This window comes from Malus domestica, chromosome 03, assembly GCF_042453785.1.
Source record: "Malus domestica chromosome 03, GDT2T_hap1".
Lineage (NCBI taxonomy): Eukaryota > Viridiplantae > Streptophyta > Magnoliopsida > Rosales > Rosaceae > Malus > Malus domestica.
The window spans coordinates 35,537,134-35,544,286 of NC_091663.1; the positions used below are offsets into that span (position 1 = coordinate 35,537,134).

The 7,153-nt window shown below is 35.8% G+C and overlaps 1 pseudogene; it reads right to left on the reverse strand.

Annotated features, from left to right (window-relative positions):
* Positions 1-1,013: 1,013 nt before the first annotated feature.
* Positions 1,014-3,011, reverse strand: LOC103408111 (uncharacterized; annotated as a pseudogene).
* Positions 3,012-7,153: the final 4,142 nt, after the last annotated feature.

The following is a 7,153-nucleotide window of genomic DNA, read 5'->3' on the forward strand; positions in this document are numbered from 1 at the left end:
GCTCTCACACTTACAATAGGAAGAGAAAACCAAAAATACAAAGCAAGACAATTTGAGAAAATTCTTCTCTATGCCAAATGGCTTCTTGCTATTTTTCTCTCTTCCTTGTTCTTCTCTACTTCTCCATGCTTATGAGCTACACCTTGCTCTCCTTTTATAGCCAAAGAAAAAGCTTCTCAAAGACATCAATGGCCAAAGGCCTAACATCAAGTCAAAAAGAATTAGGCATAAGTGCATCCAATTTTGGTTTCCCACATGTAGCATGCCATCCAACAATTTTGACCACAAAAGTAGCCCAAAGATTTGGACTTTGACTACATGTTTGAGTCAATAATCAACACCAAAGACATGGATGAAGAAGTTGAGATTCCACCATAAAACCGATTGATAATATGGGAAGTAGCCCAACGTCTTATAAGCGCTTGCAAAGTTTCTCCTTTCACCAATGTAGGACTCTTTTACCTTCGCATTCTCACAATGGAGATTACCGAAACCTCATCAAAGTTGAATTTCCTTCGATGGGGCGGCAGGATAATTCAGTTCAACGAAATAGGACTCTGCTTCACCACCCAAGGACTTACAAGTAGATATTCCGTGACAGTAGCCGTGTTCTCGGCACACTGAAAAAATTCTAAGAATCAAGAACCTTGTGGTGATTGAACAATGAGCATGATTATGACATCAAATATGCCAAACAGAAAACCACATTTTAGTGTGTGTGTGTGTGTGTGAGAGAGAGAGAGAGAGAGAGAGAGAGAGAGAGAGAGAGAGAGAGAGAGAGAGAGAGAGAGAAGAGAGAGGGAGCGAGGGAGGGAGGGAGAGTTCAGCAGCTCAGCTGAGATGGAAAGTTGAGCAGCAGTAGAACGTTTCAAGATGCCAATATGAAGAAGTCGGGATAGAAATTTCGAAATGAAAAATCAAGGCACACCAATCTAATTTGCTCAAATTTAATTAATTCAAATATAATGGTTTGTCTCATAAAACTGAGTCATTTATTTCAAATATTTGTACTTGCAAAATATAAAAAATTCCAACTTCAGGCTAAAACAGATCCTTCCCTCACAAGAACAGCTTTTCCTCGCAGCAGTACCCTCTGGTTTTGCTCATCTAGATGAATGTTAATTGCTCCCCCTCGAGGTGATGCCTGAAAGTAAACACCAACATATGAGGGGACTAAGATTCTGATAAGACCAGAGAGAGAGAGAGAGAGAGAGAGAGAGAGAGAGAGAGAGAGAGAGAGAGAGAGTACCTGATAAGCAAAAACATCAGACTTTCCAAGTTTTTTGCACCAGTATGATGCTAGGGCACAATGTGCGCTCCCACAAACGGGATCCTGACGTAAACAATTAGCAGTATTCAGATTTATATATCAAATGGTTTAAATCCATGTTAGCAGGTTCAGATATATATTCCGGTACTTAGTTCGGAATGACAAAACTGACAAAGATTACGCGGGAAAAGACACAGGAAATGGTTCCAAGCAGGTTATTCAAATGTTCTAAATCCACGTTAGCAGAAAAGAAAAATGAGTGGCTTATGAATGCAGGTACATAATTTTCTCATCTAACATAGCAAAGCTGATAGAAATATGATACAGCATTTGGCACCAGGTATCAGGCACTTGAACGAAACTTGCTGAGAGAACGAACGCAAACTGCTTACCTCATCAATTCCATGTTTGGGGCAGAAGAATCTACTGTAAAAATCATATCCATATTCCGGAGGAGCAATCCCAGTTACAATCACGCCCCTGGACCCTGGACATTGTCGAATTGCATCTAACTTCGGCTGTAAATCTGTGACAGCTTGTGCTGATGGAAGCACAACCTTGAAAAACGAAACCAGTATCACTTAGGAGTACATGCTAGACTGCACAGGCAATCCAATATAATAAAAGCTGTCCGTTGTCTTATATATATGCTTCTATCGATCGAAAGCATAATACGGAATTGAAAATGTAGGTTTGTGGAAGGATTGTATGACTTACAAGTAAATCATCTGTGACGGTTGTCCTCTTTATCAAGCCAGAGTTGAAGAGAGTGTATGCAGCTGCTAATGTTGCATGACCACAAAGCTTAGCCTGCAAAAGGGCAATCAAATTTTCAAGCTTGATTAAGAATGCATATTCTACATATCTTGATTAAGAATGCATATTCTACATACATCGGTTGCAAAAAAAAAATAAAAAAATTAGCAATACCAGTCCAGTTCAGTAAAAATCATTTTACTGAAAGGTCACATTGTCACATTAAGCTTAGAGAAATTAACCTAAGTTAGGGATCGTTTTGGATGTGCTTTTTGAGAAAGCACTTCTGCACATAAGTAGAAAGCACTTTCAAAATGGCCTTAAATAGATTTAATTAAGAATAAAAACCCGATATTCCAAAATAATTTCCTACTAGTTAGTACAAAAGCCCTTCCACTTATAAACCTTTTTGCTCAAAGCCTCAAAGAGCTATTCTTAGAAACACGTCCAACTTTTTACTAAAAATCAAATGCTTTTACAACCCAGAAGCACTTTTCCAACTGCTTTAACAACCCAGTAGCACTTTTAAATAAATCCATATGCTAAAAGCCTAAAAGGAACAACTTTAAACTGAATTCTTGGCTGTTTTCAATACACTCAAATCTTCTCGTGGATTCCATATCGACCCAGATAAAAGTTGAACACTTCAAAACCAGGAAAGTGTAATTGATATGATATGAACAAAAGCATTGAATTGAAGAGAGGTGAGCTGAGACCTCAAGGGAAGGAGTGAACCATCTGAGACCGAACCGAGGAGCCGAGTCAAGTAACATGTCACGGAGAGATTGAACTCGGCGGCCACCGCCTGCAACCACTGGTCGTCTCTGTCTTCCTCCAGCGAGCAAACCGCTGCTGGGTTGCCCTTGAAAGCTGAGTCAGTGAACGCGTCCACCTGCACACACCCACTTCAGCACTCAATTCATATACACAGGGGAGAGAGAGGGAGAGAGAGTACCACTGAATATTTCACAGCATTCTTCGCCATGGTGGATGGAAAATTGAAATGATTGTGGAGCAAAATATGTAACTCTCTCAAGTAATGCAAGGGAGAGTAAATTTGTAGATAAATTTTGCAAACTAAACGATGCGTCGCTAATAAGAAATGAATACGTTTATCGATGCTTAAATAAAATTCAATCAACTTTTATATCATTTAGTTTACAAAATTTTATCTACAAATTTATTGTCGCTAGCATTACTCCTCTCTATGTAGTAGTCTACTTGTTATTGCCGCAGGTGGGTTAAGACATTTAATACAAAGGCTTATTTTGTACAAGTTAATGTTCAAATCAACAATAACGATAAAAATATAATACTAATATTTTTCAACTGAAAAGTCAAATCATAGCATCTCTTCCCCTTCATGCCGGATTTGGATTCTCGCTAGATCCTCTCCCTAAGGATTCTAGAGATCAACACACGTGGATCGTTGATAAAAAATCGTGCGATCACAATTATTTTCTTTTTTATATTTTTCACACAAAACGAAACTATTTTACTTTTAAAAATATAAAAAGCATTTAGTTGAGGCTATATGATTTTTTATCCACGATCCACATACGTGGATCCCTAGAATCCTCAAGGTTGATCCCTAGAATCCCCAAGGAGAGGATCCAAATCCCTTCCTGGGCTTCAAATATTTTTAAGTTATTTTTTAATTAGTTATTAAATATTTTTGATTAATTTCTTTATTATTTTCTTCACCCTTCCATCTTCTCATTCCTTTTGAAAATTTTAACGAAATACTTCATGTGCTGTTTATCTTTAACGGAAATGATATTTTTATTCTAAAAATCATTCATGTTACTATTCACTTAACACATTTTTATCATTTTAATTAAAATTTAAAATTTTCAAATCATTTTCGTTAATTTTATTTCCCTTTATGTGCAGATCTGGTCCCCTCCCTCATCCACCTCCATCTCAATTCTCCTCATCTCAATCCCTCTTTTCGTTGCCCACCTCCTAACCTAGCATGTCCAACCCATTACAGCGCAACGGCTCTCTGATCTGATCGCAAGGATCTAGGTCCCTGCAGGTCGTAATCGGCGAGCGAGTTTGGGCGGCGAAAGGAGACTTACATCGCTGGGAGGAGGAGAGAGCGAGAGAGTTTGTATGATGGGAGGAGGTGAGAGAGAGTTTGGGTGGTGGGAGGTCAGGAAATTGGGAGGGTTTGGTGAGAAGAAGAGAGCTTTGTGGGTTCAGTGAGGAAGAAGAAGATTGGGCTTTGAGGGTTCGGTGAGAGAGTTTTTTTTTTAGTTTTTTTTTTTTTTTGGGTTGAACATGTAAACTTTCCAAAATGTAATAAAAATTATGAAAAGTAAATTGTGTAATAAATAACAATTTAATTCGTCATATTTGGTAAAAAATAAAATTTTAAAAGATGTTCAGCTATCAAATTTAAATTTCATATTTAAAGTTTGACATCTCCATTAAAGATGCTCTAAAAGCTTATATCAAAATCCAGTACGTGGGCAAGATTTGAACTTATGATGCAAGAGAGAAATCACAGTCCAATACGAGGAAGAGATTCGAACTTAGAATGCGAGAGAGAAAATGATTTGAAGTCCGATACAAGAGCATGATCCAAACTTGGGATGCAAGGGACAAGCCGGCCTAACCGACATTTGTCGGCAGAGAGACGGAACCAGTACATTCTGACATAATCTTTATAGAGTACAAACCTACAGAGATGAATGAACTTCTTGGAGATAGGGCAATGTGAGTTAGTAATTTACGAGAGATTTTTCAGTGTGATAGGTACACAGAGTGGTACACCACATGTCACTTTTCAAATGGTAGGATATGTGTATTAAAAAGTTAATAACTTAAAAAATAAAATTTCTTCCACTTATATAAAAACACGTGGTGTACCACTTGTGTTCCGGTCATGTAATTTACATGGTGTAATTCACAAGCTTACACAGGATGCACAACTTTATCATACATTAACCAGATCGAAATGGAATCACCACATTCCTTGTTTGTTCATCTTCAAGAAATCGGACAGAGTGATTTTTGGAACTTCGATCTGACGCCTCTTTTTCTTCGTTATCTTGGTCATTTTCGTCGATTCCCCGTTCTCTGAGTCAGCAACCGTTGCCGATACCAAGTTGTAGAACTGTTCAAACACCAGTTTATATATGTTATGTTACTTCAGATAATGGTTTGATGCCATGCAGACCGAGTAATCTAGTCGTGCTATAATTTTAATGGAAGGCTCAATGCATGGGTTCATAATCCAGCATGAATCAATCCTTGAAAGTATATATGAAAAGGTAAATGAGAAAATGTACCTCACAAACACCATGGAGCAACAATCGACGGAGAGGATCTTGAACCTGCATGATGAGAACATCTCCATCTCCGTCTTCATTCTCTGTTACAAAAGCCCGTATGCGCTCCTGAAAACTTTGAGTTTTAACGATAAGAACAAAATAAATGATAAAATAAATCGTACCAGGATTGATTTTTTAGTGTAAAAATATGGTTTTTCATTAAAGTGAATAGTATCAGGAGCTTTTCGTTAAAGTTCCCTAAAATTTATTCATGATGATTTTTGGTTAATTAATAAATTAGGTAGGGTTTGAGGTGATTAGGTTGTGTCTTATCGAAGTTGTTTTTTTTTTTATGATTGGGGGGTTTCACATAGTTGCTGGCAACTACAGAAAAAAGAAAATCGGCGCAAAAGAAGGAAAAGACGAGAGAGAAGGTGGTGGTAGTGGTGGTGGTGGTGGTGGTGGTGGTGATGGTGGTGATGGATCGCTACACGTGAATCAGGAAGAAGCATTGAATTGGAGCAGGAGCTACGCAAAGACTCCTCCTTCGATCAATCGATTTCAACATGGCTTCTAATATTAATTGAAACACTTTCTTTCTTTTTTTTTTTGAGCAACTGCAGCAATTTGCTGTTGTAGAAAGATAAACAAACTATGCGAGATTGATTGAATAAAACCAAAATACTCATCTTCTAAACTCTAAAAAATTGAAATCAAACGAACAAAAAAATCATAAATTGAGTCATACGTTGGTTGGAGGATTCAAAACTTCAAAATCACCATCCATTAATAAAAAATAAAAAATAAACTTATTTTTCTCTATGAGAGCTATTAGGGTTTTAGCCGGAATGAATGTAGAATAAACAAAGAGTGATAGTAGGGTTTAATTATAGTGTTTGGGTTTATTGATAAATTTGAGTTTTATTATTAATTTCATTTTGTACTTAATAGTAATTATGCAATAGGGTAAAATAGATAACTAACATTTAAAATTTAAATTGGATGTATAAAGTGATTACGTGGGTTTAAATAAAATTTCCCCACTAGAATATACTTTATACTTTGCGGTGGAGATGCCACACGCAAATCAATTTCACTCACTCTTAAGACCATCTCCAATGGTGACCTAAAACCTAAAAATATTTAGTCCAGAAAATTTAGGTAATTTTAGCCCAGAAACAGTTTTTCTGCTCCAACCATTTTGGCCTAAAATTTTAGCCCAAGATTATCAAAGAATGGATTAAGGCTAATTTTTTTTTTAAATTAACTTTTAAAAAAAAATTATGTAGACTATCCTAAATTAATTATATGAACATTTTAACCTAAAAATATTTAAATTCCTATAAATTTTGAAAAATCACTAAATCAATACATGAAAATCATGATAAACCACATAAACTTAATACAAACGATATTTAATAAACCACATAAACTTAATACAAATGACAATTAATAAACCACATAAATTTAAAGAAAAAAAAACCTTTCTATTTTGATTCATGCCTACGGCACTATCTTCACTAATAGAAATCCATGTCAAACATAAAGCAACATCTTCGTCAAATGTCCAATTACGACCTCTAACATGCTTTTTTGCCATCTTGAAAATTTTGGAAATGAGAAGAAATTGTATAAAGAAAAATTGGAAGAATTGTAGGAGAAAAGTGAGTTTTGTGTGGATGTTTGAACAAATACATAGGTATTTATAGAATTTTTGGTTGAATTTTAAGTTAAATAATTTTTTAAAAATAATTTTAGCCGTTGGATTTAAATTTGGATCGTTAGATTTGATTATATTCGATTTAAGCCATTGGATTCAATAAATATATAAATATAAAAAAAATATTTG